This window comes from Mobula hypostoma, chromosome 9 (assembly GCF_963921235.1).
Source record: "Mobula hypostoma chromosome 9, sMobHyp1.1, whole genome shotgun sequence".
NCBI lineage: Eukaryota > Metazoa > Chordata > Chondrichthyes > Myliobatiformes > Myliobatidae > Mobula > Mobula hypostoma.
The window spans coordinates 17283179-17300662 of record NC_086105.1 but is presented as its reverse complement, the minus strand read 5'-3'; positions in this window follow the sequence as shown (position 1 = coordinate 17300662).

Sequence of the window (17484 nt, the reverse complement as noted above, 5' to 3'; positions counted from 1 at the left end):
CATAATTCCCTGAAGGTGGAATTTCATGTGGATAGGGTGGTGAAGAAAGCTTTTGGTATACTGACCTTTATTAATCAGAGCATTATAGGAGTTGGGATGTAATGTTGAAATTGTATAAGGCATTGGTAAGGCCAAATTTGGAGTATTGTGTACCATTCTGGTCACCGAATTATAGGAAAGATGTCAATAAAATTGAGAGGGTACAGAGGAGATTTACTAAAATGTTGCCTGGGTTTCATCTCCTAAGTTACAGGGAAAGGTTGAACAAGTTGGGTCTTTATTCTTTGGAGCATAGAAGGTTGACGGGGGACTTGATAGAGGTATTTAAAATTATGAGGGGGATAGATAGAGTTTACATGGATAGGCTTTTTCCATTGAGAGTAGGGTAGATTCAAACAAGAGGACATGAGTTGAGAGTTAAAGGGCAAAAGTTTAGGGGTAACATGAGGGGGAACTTCTTTACTCAGAGAGTGGTAGTTGTGTGGAACGAGCTTCCAGCAGAAGTGGTTGAGGCAGGTTCGATGTTGTCATTTAAAGTTAAATTGGACAGCTATATGGACAGGAAAGGAATGGAGGGTTATGGGCTAAGTGCAGGTCGGTGGGACTAGGTGAGAGTAAGAGTTCGGCATGGACTAGAAGGGCTGAGATGGCCTGTTTCCGTGCTGTAATTGTTATATGATTATATGGAGACAGCCCAATCCATCACTGGTAAATCTCTCCCCTCCATCATAAAGCACTGTCGCAGGAAAGCAGCTTCCATCATCAGGGACACCCCCTCACACCACCTACCACCTAGGACATGCTCTCTTCTCACTGCTGCCAACAGGAGGAAGGTACAGGAGGAGCCTTAGGACTCACACCAGCAAGCTCAGGAATGGTTATTGCCTCTCAGCCATCAGGCTCTTGAATCAGAAGGCATAACTTCACTCAACTTCATTTGCCCTGTCATTGAAATGTTCCCACAATCTATGGATTTACTTTCAAGGACTTTTCATCTCATGTTCTCAATATTTATTGCTTATTATCATTTCTTTCTTTTTTGTATTTGCATTCAGGTTGAACATACAAGTTGGGTGGTCTTTCATTGATTCTGTTATGGTTATTATTCTGTAGATTTACTGAGTATGCCCCCAGGAAAATGAATCTCAGTGTTGTATATGGTGACATCTATGTACTTTGATAATAAACCTATTGGGGTTTTGAATGGCTTGTATCTTAATACTACTTACGACAAACTTCTATAGATGCACAGTGAAGAGTATTCTAACTGGTTACATCATAGCCTGGTATGGAAACGCCAGAGTCCAGGAACGGAAAGGCTGCAGAAAGTGGTGAATACAGCCCAGTCGATCACAACAAAGTCCTCTACACGACTGAGTACTTTTCCACGGAGCACTGCACAAGAAAGCAACATCTGACATCAAAGACCCCATGCCCCCTCCTCGCTATTACCATCAGGCAGAGAAGCCTTATGTCCCACACCATCAGGTTCAGGAACAGTTATTATCCTACAGCCATCAGACTCCTGGAACGGCATGGATAACTTCAATCACCACTACTCTGAACTGCTTTTACACAGATGTCTTCTTTTTCACGATGGTGCTTTGCAATTCTTTCTTTATTTATTTATAGTTTTTCCATAAAGTTCCAATATATTTCATTTTTCCTGTAAATGCCTAAAAGTACAGTATATGGTAACATATGTACTTTAATACTACATTTTGAACTATCAGGCTGTCCGTTGAGTCCTCTGCTTTTTGATCTAGCTTTAGAACCCCTTTGCCATTGCTTTTCGAGAATCTAATGATATCTGTGGTATTTTAAGGAGAGGTATCACCCACAAAATCTCACTTTACGCTGATGATATATTGCTTTTTATCTCTAATGTTGAGACCTCGCTACCTTGCGTACTTTCTTTACTCTCCCGTTTTAGCCAGTTTTTGGGATATAAATTGAACCTACTTAAGAGTGAATTATTTTCTTTAAATATTTTGCTATCAATTAATACTAATCTCCATTTTAAAATTATAAGGAATCAATTTACTTATTTGTGTGTAACAGTCACTAAAAATTACAAACACCTGTTAATAAAGAAAACTTTCTTACCTTATTGAACCACGTAAAAAAAGATATTATTAAATTAGTCACCTCTTTCAATATGGTTGATTGGACGAATTAATTCTATTAAAATGAATATTCTACCTAAATTTATATATCTTTATCAGGTGTTACCCATTTTTATTCCTAAATCCTTTTTTGACTCTCTTGAATCTATTTTATCCTCCTATATATGGAAAAATAAATGTCCTCGTTTAAATAAAGTTCATCTTCAAAAATCTAAAAAGTCTGGAGGTTTAGCCTTACTTAATTTTAGGTTTTATTACTGGGCAGTTAATATACAATATCTTACGTTTTGGCTATATTATATTAATCGTGTAGACTGTCCGGTATGGGTTTCTTTAGAAGCTAACTCTGTTAATAAATTTTCTATTATTTCTCTTCTTAGACCCTCACTTCCTTTATTTGTAAGTAAACTAACTGATAATTTAATAGTTAAACATACTCTGAGGATCTGGATACAATTTAGAAAACATTTTGGTTTATTGAGATTTTCCCCTTTCAAGTCCCACTTATTCTTATTTTTTTCTAAACCCTCCATGACTGATTTAGTTTTTAAAGAATGGGACAGGTTGGGTACTAAATGTTTTTGGAATCTGTTTGTTGGAGGAAATCTTTTTTCATCTGAGCAATTGTCAGCTAAATACAGCTTACCCAAAACTCACTTTTTCAGATATCTACAAATCAGAGACTTTCTTTTTTTTTTAATTTTATTTTTATTTGGATAAGGAATTCACAAGTATCATGTACTTTTTTTTCACACCTATAACCTTTTCCATTTTTTTATATGTATAAAACTATAATTATTTACACATTCTTAAGTACACATTGAGATGATATAAAAGAAAATTAGACACTTAAATAGATAATTATGTACTGTGGTAATTCTAATCTATTAGGCTAAGTAATGGTATTAGTTGTTAAGAAAAATAGTAATAATAGTTTCCATATATCTCTTCTGGACCATTTCTACTGGTCCAAAATGTTGTATGTAAGCCTATGTAACAACCATTGTAGGTGTTTATATCCTAATTTGTTCATGCTTGCTCCTGCCCCCAGACATAATTATCCAATCCCTATGTACTCATTTACTTAATTTTATCATTTTTTATTCCTTTCCCAAATCTTTTCCTTTACTTGTGTTAATTCTCTATCTTCCAAAAGAAAACAAAAAACAGTAGACATTTAGACTAGGGGTGCTTACGTTAGCAATATTACTGTGTTGATGAGAAGAGCAGTATAAATCATTAGGAGAGTCATCTAAAGTCTGCTCGCATTGGGGTTATATATTCAATCCATTTATTCCAGATTTGATAAAATTTTTCTTTTTGAATTCTCAGGGAGTAAGTCAACTTTTCCATTTTAAATATTTCCAAGATAATTTCGTGCCAATCTTCTAATGTAGGTGGTATTGGATTTAGCCACTTTCTAGTGATTAATTTCTTACTTGCCGCTAAGAGGGCCTGCAGCAACTTTATATCTTCCTTCTGTTCAAGAAACAATACATGCCCCAAATAGAGAGTCTCAAAGTTCAGAGGTATCTGGGACCTAAGTACCTTAACTAATGTTCTATGAATACCTTCCCAATATATACTTAATTTAGGGCAATCCCAGAAAATATGAAAATGATTTGCCTCCTTGGAGCCGCACCTTCTCCAACACGTCACGTTTGTATCTTTATATTTTTCCTGATAAGGGGTCTTGAAGTATCTTATAATATTTTTCCAACAATGTTCTCTCCAAGTCAAAGAATTAGTCGAGGACCATTGAAAGCTGCAGATTTTCCCCCAAGCCTCCTCTGAAAGTACCAACCCCGCTTCTTTCTCCCACTTCTCTTTAATATACAATGTGTTTACATTTTTTGCATGGGAGAGTGCATTATATAATCGAGAAACTGATTTACTAGGTATTGAACTGCAAGCCGAATTCAGAATCTTGAAAAATTCTAATTCTACTGTTGATAGATCTGTATCTCTCCAACTCTGGTTAACATAGTTTCGTACTTGAAGGTACGTAAAAAAGTCATTGTGTTCTAGGCCATGTTTGTCCTGCAGGATTTGGAAACTTTGTAATACTCTTTTATCTATAAATGAGAGGTAGGTTGTAAGACCTTTCTTTATCCATAGCTCAAATCTTTTATCTCCTCTGTTGGGAAGGAATTCGGTATCATATGCACACCATCTGAAGAGTTTTAACATGTTATTAACTCCACACGAATTAACCACCTTCTGCCATACTTTTAATGTAAGCTTTATCCAACTGTTCTTAAATTTTTCCAATTGGGCTATCAATTCTTTGTCAGCTATTGAGGCCTGTAGAGGAAAACTGTCAACTAATCCAAATTCTATTTCCTTCCATCTAGCCTTATATTCCCTATTACACCAATATAACAGAGGGGTTATCTGTGAGGCATAAAAATAATTTCTCAGGCAAGGAAGAACCATACCTCCTCCTTCCTTCCCTAACTGTAAGGTGTTATATCGAATTCTAGGTTTCTTTCCTTGCCAAATAAAGCGGGAAATCCATTTGTCCCATTCCCTGAATTGATTATCATCCACCTCCACAGGTAAAGTACGGAAAAGATACAGTAACTGAGGAAGAATATTCATTTTTATAGTATTTATCCTTGAATTTAAACTTAAAAAGAGGATAAGATTCCATCTATGCATATCTGCTTTTATCTCTGAGATTAATGACCCATAATTTACCTGTGACAGCGTTGAAAGATCCTTCGGTAGGGTTATTCCTAAATATTTTAATGATTTAGCTTCCCACTTAAGATCATATGTATCCTGCAATTTTTTGGATGGTGTATAATTTAGGGACATAACCTGCGTTTTCTTTACATTTATTTTATAACCTGATATTTTCCCAAAGTCATCCAATAGTGTAAACAAACCTATAAATGATTTTTCTGGTTCACTCAGATAGACCAAAACATCATCTGCAAATAACGCCACTTTCTGTTCAATCCCTGCCACCTTGATACCTTTTACGATTTCGCTCTGTCTTATTAGTTGGGCAAGCGGTTCAATATATAGCGCAAAAAGGCGAGGAGAAATTGGGCACCCCTGTCTAGTGCCTCTCTATAAGATGACGGAGTCAGAGAGGTCCCCATTTATCTTAATTTGGGCTGTAGGGCTGTCATATAGAGTCTGAATTACTTTAATAAACTTTTCTTGAAAGCCGAATCTTCCTAACACTCTGTATAGGAATGCCCAACTAACCGAATCAAAAGCTTTCTCAGCGTCCAATCCTACTATCATTGTCTCTGTCTCGTTCTTAGTAACCTGTTCTAGTATGTGTAGAGTTCTCCTTATGTTGTCCTGTGTTTGTCTTTGTTGAATAAATCCAGTCTGGTCTAAATGGATTAGGCCAGGTAAAAGCTTTTCCAATCTGCGCGCTAATATAGATGTAAATAGTTTGTAATCTAAATTAAGAACACTAATTGGCCGATAATTGCCACATTCTAGTTTATCTTTACCCTCTTTAGGAATAACTGAAATAATCGCTTCTCTCCAGGAAGGTGGAGTTTCTCCTCTCTGCAAGATCCAATTAAAGGTGTTAAGTAGTAATGGGGCTAACTGTGACTTCAGCGATTTGTACCACTCTGAGGTAAACCCATCAGAACCCAGGGACTTTCCAGCCTTTAACCTAGAGATGGCCACGTTCAGTTCTTTGGTTCTAATAAACTTTCATTTTGTAAATCTGTAAGTTTAGGTAGATCTAAAGAATTCAATAAACTGTCTATATAGGGCTCATTGGGGGCCCAGGGTTGGGAGTACAGCTCTCGATAATATGTTTCAAAACTCTCTTGAATTTTCCCTATTGTACTCTCCACAAGCTTTGTCTTTGGATTCTTTATTTTATGAATTGTATTGTCTGCTTGTTGTTTTCGTAATTTATATGCTAATAATCTAGCTGATTTACCTCCTACTTCATAATTCTTTTGTCTCAGGTAAAGAAAATTTCTTTGAGTTTCCAATGTATAAATATCGTTAATTTCACTTTGCAATTTCCTAATTTCCGGTTTTCGATTTGAATTACTTTTGTTGCTATCCACAACTTGAAGTTGTTTTAATTTTCCTTGAAGGTCTGCTAATTTTTGTGCATTGATTTTTTTCATGTGAGTGGTAATGGAAATAATTTTCCCTCTCAGTACAGCCTTCAATGTATCCCATAAGATCACTGGTGATGTTTCTCCCGTGTCATTAAGGTCTCGGTATTCTTTGATTTCTCCCCTTAATCTCTCCATTACTTTTGGGTTATTGAGTATATGTGAGTTTAGCCTCCATAGTGTTTTCCTCATTTTCCTTTCCAGGATTAGAGACATAGAGACTGGGCTATGATCCGACAGATCAATTGTTGCAATATTACAGTTTTTTACCCTGAGTCTATCTGTATTAAAGATAAAGAAATAGTCTATCCTTGAATAGGCTGAATGAGGGAAAGAGTAATGTGTATAATCTTTACTAGTGGGGTGTAATTCCCTCCACACATCTATAATTCCCAACTCCTCCATCAATAAATTCATTTTCCGAGTCAGAGGTTTATTCTGAGTAACTATTCTTGAAGAATCTAATACAGGATTTAACCTAATATTAAAATCCCCTCCATAAATTACTACCCCTTGAGAACTGACCATTAGGTCAAAAATGTGTCTATAAGATGACCATTCACAACCTGGAGGAGCATAAACATTCAGCAATGTTATTTCTGTACCTTCTATTCTTCCTGTAATTTTTACAATCCGTCCTTCTTTGTCTTTAGTCTCTGAAATATGTTCGTAATTAAGAGTACTTGATATTAAAGTAGCTACTCCTCTTTTGTGACTCAATTTATATGATGAATAAAATACATGCTTAAAGCCCATTCTTTATAATTTTCCATGTTCAGATTGGCTCATATGTGTTTCCTGGAGGAAAGCTATATGTGCCCTCTCTTTTTTCAATTTAGACATAATCTTATTAATCAGAGACTTTCTAAGATCTCAATTATGCACATTTCCTATAAACAGATTAAGAACTTACTAGACGTAATTTTTAATTTGACACCTTTTCATAATGGTTCAATATCTAATATTTATGGTATGTTACTGGAGACGAGGAATGTTCCTTTAGACAAAATTAAGAATCTCTGGGAACAAGATTTACAGACATCAATATCTGAGGAAACTTGGAATGAAAATTTTAAACTGGTTAATACTTCATCGCTATGTGCTCGCCATTCCTTCATACGATTTAAGGTGGTACATAGAGCCCATATGACTAAAGATAAGCTTTATCGATTTTATTCGGATATATCTCCCTACAGTGACAGATGTAATAGTGGAGAAGTTTCATTAATTCATATGTTTTAGACTTGTCCAAGTCTTGAAAAATATTGGAAGGAAGTTTTTCAAACTTTCTCTTTACTTTTCAAAGTCAACTTTAAGCCTAATCCTCTGACGGCACTATTCGGTATTGTTGCAGGACAAGATATCAAGCTGAAGACATCTGATTTACATATTTTGGCCGTTAGCTCTCTTATAGCTAGGAGGGCACTTCTGTTTAAATGGAAAGATGTTTTTCCTTCTACTCATGCTCAATGGTTATGCAACATTATGTCATGCTTAGATTTAGAGAAGATTCGTTATTCAATTTCTGAATCCTGTCAAGACTTTCAAACATTGTGGGGATCTTTTCTGAATTATTTTCAAAACTTTCAAAACCTTCAATTCATTATTTAAATTCAAATGTTGGCTATTATTAATTTTTGTTATATGAGAAGGTAGTTTACCCTTTTTTCTCCTTAATAAACAGCTTCGGTCTTGGTAGGGGTTAGACTCTTTTTTGTAATAAATTAGTATATTTCAATATAACTATTGATTAACTTACATGAATACGGGGTAATGAGATTGTTATTATGAATAGACATAATGTAACTGGTAGTTTTAAAAAAATCTTTTTTGACCTCATATATACTTTTTTGTACTCTGTATTCTTCTTTGTAGAAACTAATAAAAATATTGGAAAAGGAACTATCAGAGAGATGACTTTAGATTATAATGGAGATTTAAAAACACATTATTGCAATCTATATTAAAATTTATTACTACTTTAATCCTTGCCTTGTTTAGATTTATTTTGAAAGCAACTGATCTGAAGCCTAATTTATTTACCGTTGCTATTGGTTCCCTCTAGTGGACTAAAAATTCAACAATGACAGAATCTTTCAAAGCTGGCAATTGCAGTCAACAGAACTGCGCTGCAGTTCTAACAGTCTAAAACTTGCTGACAGTTCCTAGTCGGGAGTACAGTAGCAGACAACGAATGGGGGGAATTTGTGTTCATCAATCCTGTGGTAGGTTTTGCCATTGCAAGAAAGGAAAGTAAAAACATATAACAATTAAAATGCAGTATACATTTTAGAACATAGAAAATAGAATAGTACAGCACATTACAGGCCCTTCGGCCCACAATGTTGTGCCGACCCTCAAACCCTGCCTCCCATATAACCCCCCCCTTAAATTCCTCCATATACCTGTCTAGTAGTCTCTTAAACTTCACTAGTGTATCTGCCTCTATCACTGACACAGGCAGTGCATTCCACGCACCAACCACTCTCTGAGTGAAAAACCTTCCTCTAATATCCCCCTTGAACTTCCCACCCCTTATTTTAAAGCCATGTCCTCTTGTATTGAGTAATGATGCGCTGGGGAAGAGGTGCTGGCTATCCACTCTATCTATTCCTCTTATTATCTTGTACACCTCTATCATGTCTCCTCTCATCCTGCTTCTCTCCAAAGAGTAAAGCCCTAGCTCCCTTAATCTCTGATCATAAAGCATACCCTCTAAACCAGGCTGCATCCTGGTAAATCTCCTCTGTACCCTTTCCAATGCTTCCACATCCTTCCTAGAGTGAGGCGACCAGAACTGGACACAGTACTCGAAGTGTGGCCTAACCAGAGTTTTATAGAGCTGTATCATTACATTGCGACTCTTAAACTCTATCCCTTGACTTATGAAAACTAACACCCCATAAGCTTTCTTAATTACCCTATCTACCTGTGAGGCAACTTTCAGGGATCTGTGGACATGTACCCCAAGATCCCTCTGCTCCTCCCCACTACCAAGTATCCTGCCATTTACTTTGTACTCTGCCTTGGAGTTTGTCCTTCCAAAGTGTACCACCTCACATTTCTCCAGGTTGAACTCCATCTGCCACTTCTCAGCCCACTTCTGCATCCTATCAATGTCTCTCTGCAATCTTTGACAATCCTCTACACTATCTACAACACCACCAACCTTTGTGTTGTCTGCAAACTTGCCAACCCACCCTTCTACCCCAACATCCAGGTCATTAGCAAAAATCACGAAGAGTAGAGGTCCCAGAACAGATCCTTGTGGGACACCACTAGTCACAACCCTCCAATCTGAATGTACTCCCTCCACCACGACCCTCTGCCTTCTGCAGGCAAGCCAATTCTGAATCCACCTGGCCAAACATCCCTGGATCCCATGCCTTCTGACTTTCTGAATAAGCCTACTGTGTGGAACCTTGTCAAATGCCTTACCAATATCCATATAGATCACATCCACTGCACTACCCTCATCGATATACCTGGTCACCTCCTCAAAGAATTCTATTCGGCTTGTTAGACACGATCTGCCCTTCAAAAGCCATGCTGACTGTCCCTGATCAGACCATGATTCTCTAAATGCCCATAGATCCTATCTCTAAGAATCTTTTCCAACAGCTTTCCCACCACAGACGTAAGGTTCACTGGTCTATAATTACCCGGACTATCCCTACTAGCTTTTTTGAACAAGAGGGCAACGTTCACCTCCCTCCAATCCTCCGGTACCATTTCTGTGGACAACAAGGACATAAAGATCGTAGCCAGAGGCTCAGCAATCTCTTCCCTCGCCTCGTGGAGCTGCCTGGGGAATATTCCGTCAGGCCCCGGGGACTTATCTATCCTAACATATTTTAACAACTGCAACACCTCCTCTCCCTTAATATCTACATGCTCCAGGACATCAATCTCACTCATATTGTCCTCACCGTCATCAAGTTCCCTCTCATTGGTGAATACCGAAGAAAAGTATTCATTGAGGACCTCGCTCACTTCCACAGCCTCCAGGCACATCTTTCCACCTTTATCTCTAATCGGTCCTACCTTCACTCCTGTCATCCTTTTGTTCTTCACATAATTGAAGAATGCCTTGGGGTTTTCCTTTACCTTTCTCACCAAGGCATTCTCATGCCCCCTTCTTAAGCTCCTTTCTTGCTACCCCATATTCCTCAATAGACCCATCTGATCCTTGCTTCCTAAACCTCATGTATGTGGCCTTCTTCCACCTGACTAGATTTTCCACCTCACTTGTCACCCATGGTTCCTTCACCCTGCCATTCTTTATCTTCCTCACCGGGACAAATTTATCCCTAACATCCTGCAAGAGATCCCTAAGCATCGATCACATGTCCATAGTACATTTCCCTGCGAAAACATCATCCCAATTCACACCCGCAAGTTCTAGCCTTATAGCTTCATAATTTGCCCTTCCCCAATTAAAAATTTTCCTGTCCTCTCTGATTCTATCCTTTTCCATGATAATGCTAAAGGCCAGGGAGTGGTGGTCACTGTCCCCCAGATGCTCACCCACTGAGAGATCTGTGACCTGACCTGGTTCTTTACCTAATACTAGATCTAGTATGGTATTCCCCCTAGTTGGCCTGTCAACATACTGTGACAGGAATCCATCCTGGACACATTTAACAAACTCTGGCCCATCTAAACCCTTGGAACTAATCAGGTGCCAATCAATATTAGGGAAGTTAAAGTCACCCATGGTAACAACCTTGTTATTTTTACACCTTTCCAAAATCTGCCTCCCTATCTGCTCCTCAGTATCTCTGCTGCTACCAGGGGGCCTATAGAATACTCCCAATAGAGTAACTGCTCCCTTCCTGTTCCTGACTTCTACCCATACTGACTCAAAAGAGGATCCTGCTACGTTACCCACCTAGAGATCACAATTTTATCTCCTTTATCATAGCATTGGAGAGGGATAGGAACAGATAAGTTAGGAAAGCACTTAATTGGAGTGAAGGGAAATATGAAGCTATCAGGCAGGAACATAGAAGCATACATTGGGAACAGATGTTCTCAGGGAAATGTACGGCAGAAATGTGGCAAATGTTCATGTGATATTTGAGTGGCATTCTGGATAGGTACGTTCCAATGAGACAGGGAAAAGATGGTAGCGTACAAGAATCGTGGTGTACAAAGGCAGTTGAAAATCTAGTCAAGAAGAAAAGCTTACGAAAGGTTCAAAAAACTAGGTAATGATAAGAGATCTAGAAGATTATAAGGCTTGCAGGAAGGAGTTTAAGAATGAAATTAGGAGAGCCAGAAGGGGCCATGACAAGGTCTTGGTGAGCAGGATTAAAGAAAACTCCAAGGCATTCTATAAGTATGTGAAGAGCAAGAGGGTTAGACATGAGAGAATAGGACCAATCAAGTGTGACACGGGAAAAGTGTATACGGAACCAGAGGAGATAGTAGAGGTACTTAATGAATACTTTGCTTCAGTATTCCCTATGGAAAAGGATCTTGGTGATGGTAGGGATGAAATACAGCGGATTTAAAAGCTTGAGCATATAGACATTAAGAAAGATGTGTTGGAGCTTTTAGAAAGCATCAAGTTGGATAAGTCTCCGGGACCAGACGAGATGTACCCCAGGCTACTGTGGGAGGCAAGGGGAACATTGCTGAGCCTCTGGCAATGATCTTGAGGCATAATATGATTAGGAAGTCAGCATGGCTTTGTCAAAGGCAGTTTGTACCTAATGAGCCTGATTGAATTTTTTTGAGGATGTGACTAAACACATTGTTGAAGGTAGAACAGTAGATGTAGTGTATATGAATTTCAGCATTTAATAAGATACCCCATGCAAGGCTTATTGAGAAAGTAAGGAGGCATGGGACCCATAGGGCCCTTGCTTTGTGGATCCAGTATTGGCTTGCCCACAAAAGGCAAAATGTGGTTGTAAATGGGTCATATTCTGCACGGGGGTTGGTGACTAGTGGTGTGCCTCAAGGATGTGTTCTGGGACTCCTTCTCTTTGTGATTTTTATAAATGACCTGGATGGGGAAGTGGAGGGATGGGTTCGTAAATTTGCTAATGATAGTCACAGTCATACTTTATTGACCCCGGGGGAAATTGGATACAAGGTTGGGGGTGTTTTAAATAATGTGGAGGACTGTCAGAGGTTACAGTGGGGCATCGATAGGATGCAAAACTGGTTTGAGAAATGGCAAACTGAGTTCAACCCAGACAGGCATGAGGTGATTCATTTTGGTAGGTCAAATATGATGGCAGAATATAGTATTAATGGTAAGACTCTTGCCATTGTGAAGGATCAGAGGGATCTTGGGGTCCGAGCCTATAGGACACTCAAAGCTGCTGCGCAGGTTGACATTGTGGTTAAGACAGCATACGATGCATTGGCCTCCATCAACTGTGGGATTGAGTTTAAGAGCCAAGAGGTAATGTTATAGGACCCTGGTCAGATCCCACTTGTAGTACTGTGCTCAGTTCTGGTCACCTCACTAAAGGAAGGATGTGTAAACTATAGAAAGGGGGCAGAGGAGATTTACAAGGATGTTGCCTGGATTGGGAAGCATTCCTTATGAGAATAGGTTGTGTGAACTTGGCCTTTTCTCCTTGGAGCGATGGAGGATGAGAGGTGACCTGATAGAGGTGTATAAGCTGATGAGAAGCATTGATCATGTGGATAGTCAGAGGCTTTTTTCCCCAGGGCTGAAATGGCTAACATGAGAGGGCATAGTTTTAAGGTGCTTGGAAGTAAGTACAGAGATGTCAGGGGTAAGGTTTTTTTTAAATAAACGCAGAGAGTGGTGAGTGTGTGGAATAGGCTGCCAGGGATGGTGGTGGAGGCAGATACAATAGGGTCTTTTAAGAAAGTCCTGAATAGGTACATGGAGCTTAGAAAAATAGAGGGCCATGGGTAAACCTAGGTAATTTCTAAAGTACATATTCAGCACAGCATTGTGGGCTGAAGGGCCTGTACTGTGCTGTAGATTTTCTATGTTTGCATACTTTTATGTATTGATTTGCTGCCACATGATTAGCTGATTAAATATTTGCATTAAGGTGTGCCCAAAATGTGGCCACCATATCTACATCAAAGTAATATTTAAAGAATTACTGCTTCCTTTCCCTAAAGATATCTGCAAGAACATGTAACATCTAATTTTTTCTTTCACTGCAACAATAGTCTATTAAGATGGATTTATAATTTTAACACTGTTTGATTGCATGGTAGGTAGAACATATTTATGGCAGGGATAACTGTGAACAGTGGTATTTCATAATGATCCATGCTAACTTTGATATCTGTTATATACATTAACGACCTGAAGGTGAACCAAGTTCACAGATGAGATGAAAATTCATTATCTCTGTGAAGGGCACTCTTAGGCTGCGGTTTGATACTGATCAGTTGGTAAGATGTGCAGAGAAATTAAATCCTCAAATATGCGAGGTAATACATTTTGGGAGGCCTCATAAGGCTAATATGTGCAGAATGAATGGTAGAACCCCAAAAAAACACTGACAAACATAGTTATTTCGGCATACATTGCCAAGCATCGCTGAAGGCAGTAGCACCGATCTATAAGGTGATTAAGGGTATAAAGGAAGCTTGTGACTATTATTCCCACAGTAGACTATATGAGAACAGAATCTAACAATACCAGAGCAACATGTGGCACAGATATTAGATTTAAGTAAATGGAATCAATGCAGAAAATCAAAGCTCATCTATAATTAAGAAAATGGCAGAGGCTCTATTTATAGTTTATCCACCTGCCTACACAAATTCTGCTAGGAAGAATAATTCTCACTCCAAAAAAGCCTGGTGAAAGTTTGAAGATTACATTTCTAGACAATTTCAAATCTTTAAGCTTTGACAGTTGAATGTAATCTAGTTTTATGTGTCATTAACATTATAAAATATTGAACATTACTTAACCATACTTTTCAAAGGCAATCTCATGTCATGTACTTCAGCTTACCAGCTATCATTGAAATGGGTCACGCTCTATGGTACTTTTTAAAGTCAATAGTCATTTCCATTAAGCTCTGCGTCAAGTCAATGACCTGAAATGTTGAGTTTCTCTCCTACAGAAATGAATATTCTGATGTCTTCTATTGCCAGATCAGATTTCCAGCAGTCACATTTCGTTGCATCAAGAAATTTAAGAACTGTAGCTATTCGAAGGGAAGAATTTACAAATATTGTTTAATTTTCATTCCTTCGGATTTAAATTGAATACTGGGAAAAAAGTAATCACTTAAATCAGCAGTTCACTTTAATTTTATTGAAACAAGAGCCGTAGGTCATTCACCCCTTAAGCCAATTTTATCAGATCACAGCTGATTTTTATCTTGATTTCATTTACTTGTTGTGTCAGGTGATGTAGAAGCTTGTGGCACATCGGGCAGCAACCTTTGCCATTTCTTTAGCATTTTGTCTGCTTTTTTTTTTATATGAGGCCGAGTTGCAAGCTGGATGCTCAACCCAGCACAGATGGAAAGTGTGCAAGGAGCTGGCCAGATTCGAATCCGGGGCCACTCGACTCAAAGTCTGATGCAGTTGCCACTACATCACCAGACAGCCTAAGAAAACACAGTAAACAGCAGATAATGCAAGTCACAGAATTAAGTAACACTTCTGCAAATGGCTAATTTTAGAAGGCCAGCACCACAGGGAGGTTACTAAAGAAAATAGGTCAAACAAGTTCCTGAATATTGCTAAGAGACATATTTTAATTGTTGCAGCATACAGGCCATTTCATATTTACTTTTTGAGTCTGAGAGAGGACAAATCTTAGTCTGGTGTGTATTTAAAATAACCTTACATACAGACTTCAATTGGAATTTAAAATAAATTGTCACTATTTGTAAACTTATTTCATTCAAAGCTAGTAATTATTTGCATATTTGCTAGTAATTATTTGCATATTGGATATCTAAGTAATACATAGTATGATTCTAAAGATGATAAAAAATTTCAACTTTTCTAACAATTAATTCACTCAGCAAAGAAAAAAAAAGACCTTGCATCAGATCTGAACTATCAACACATCCCTTTTGCCTCCACAGATACTAAGTGTCCCCCCTTTTCCCAGCAGTTTGTGTTTTCCTCCAAGTTTCTGCACCTACAATTCCCCATGTTTCCATTCACTTACTCAGAACCCATAACAACCGTGTTCTTCAAGTGACCTACTGGAATAACCTCAAAAAAAAAACTGGTGCCAAATTAATGTGCCAGGACAAATTTAACATCACTAGTTCATAGACGAGATAGTACAGTTGATAACTCCTGATTTCAACTCATCAATAAACTGAAAATTTATGTGGTATGCTTTTAGAATGTCTGCATCAACATTAATCCTGGTCATTTCTCTTAAATGTATCTACCTCAACATAATAGAAATATCAAAGGAAATTTAGTTTATAATATACATCAGATCAATCAAAAATTCCACCATTCTTTAGTCCTCCCTCTGATATATCCCAAGGATAGAGAAAGCCATTCCAAACAAGTTGTAATGCCTTGGTTGTAATCATATTAACTACATTTCTACATATTGTCATGTACTTTCCATGGAAAATATTGCTTATTGGACCAGGATAGAGCTGCCCATTGGTGTGGTCATGGAAATATTCAACACTGACTTTAGATATATTATAAAAAAAAAATCCCATGAAACATCCCATCCTCCCTTCAATGATATATTAGTGCTCTTCCTTGCTGAGTATACGTGAAATATAGTGAAGCACTTGATGTGGTGGAAGTAGGTTAATGGGGCTAGATGATTTAGACATTTATTGCTTATTTATTTATCATTTCTTTCTCTTGTATTTGCAGAGTTTGGTGCTTTTTTGCACTCATTGGCTGTTTGTCCCTCCTGTTGGGTGCAGTCTTACATTTATTCTAAAATGTTTCTTGCATTTACTGAGTATATCTGTAAGAAAGTGAATCACAGTTGTAAATAATGTACATGTACTTTGATAATAAATTTACCTTGAACTTTGAAAAACTTCAATGAAATCACTTGTCAAGTTTGGAGAACAGTTCCTGTTTTTGTCAAGTTAAAAAGAAAAATGAGTGAAATCTACGTACCCTATCCTCACTATCTCATGTGTCAGACACATAACGTCCTTGCCAAAATGAACCAACCTAACTTTCAGAATGAGGGCATTTCCTCATTGTTTGCTATGGTTAGTGATGCAGCTTTTAAGATCAATTGGAAACTCGAACATCTATACATTATGAGCTTTCACTGCAGAGGTATCACAACAATTTGAAGCCTAACACTTCCTCCAATTCCCACAACTCAGATGCAGTGACCCTAGTGCTATATGTCTGGACTTGACTTTCTTTGTGACCTCATGGACTTCCTCTAGGTGCTCTAATTTTCATTCCATAACCCAAACATATGCAGGTTAATTGGCAACAGCAAACTTCCCCATAGGGTGTAGGCGAATGATAGAACCTGAAGGGAATTGATACATTGATGGGGGAATAAGTATTTGTGTCAGTCTTCACTGTGGAAGGTACCAGCAGCATACCAGAAATTCCAATGAAGTGAGTGTGGTTGCCGTTATTAAGGAGGTAGTGCTTGGGAAGATGAAAGGTCTGAAGGTAGATAACTCACCTGGATCAGATGGACCAGGTTCTGAAAGTGGTAGTTGAAGAGATTGAAGAGGCATTAGTAATGATCTTTCAAGAATCACCAGATTCTGAAATGGTTCCAGAGGTGGAAAATTGCAAATACCACTCTTTATGAAGGGAAGGAGGCAAAAGAAAGAAAATTATGGGTCACCTAGCCAGACTTCAGTGGTTGAGATGATGTTGGAGTCCATTATTAAGCACGAGGTTTCAGGGTACTTGGAGGCACATGATAAGGATAGGCCAAAGTCAGCATGGTTTCCTTAAGGGGAAATCTTGCTTGATGAATTCTTGGAATCCTTTGAGGAAGTTACAGGCGGGATAGATAAAGGAGGCCTGTGGATATTGTTTACTTGGATTTTCAGAAGGCCTTTGACAAGCTGCCACTGTTAAACAAGATAAGAGCCCACAGCTTTACAGGAAGGATACTAGCCTGGTCAGAAAACCAGTTGACTGGCAAGGAGCAAAGAGTGGGTTAAAACAAAAAAAAGGGGGGGCCTTTTTTGATTGGCTGCTGGAGATTAGTGGTGTTCTGCAGGGGTTGGCTTTAGGTTCGCTGCTTTTCAAGTTATATGTTAATGATCTGTTTGATAAAATTGATGGCTTTGTCGCCAGAT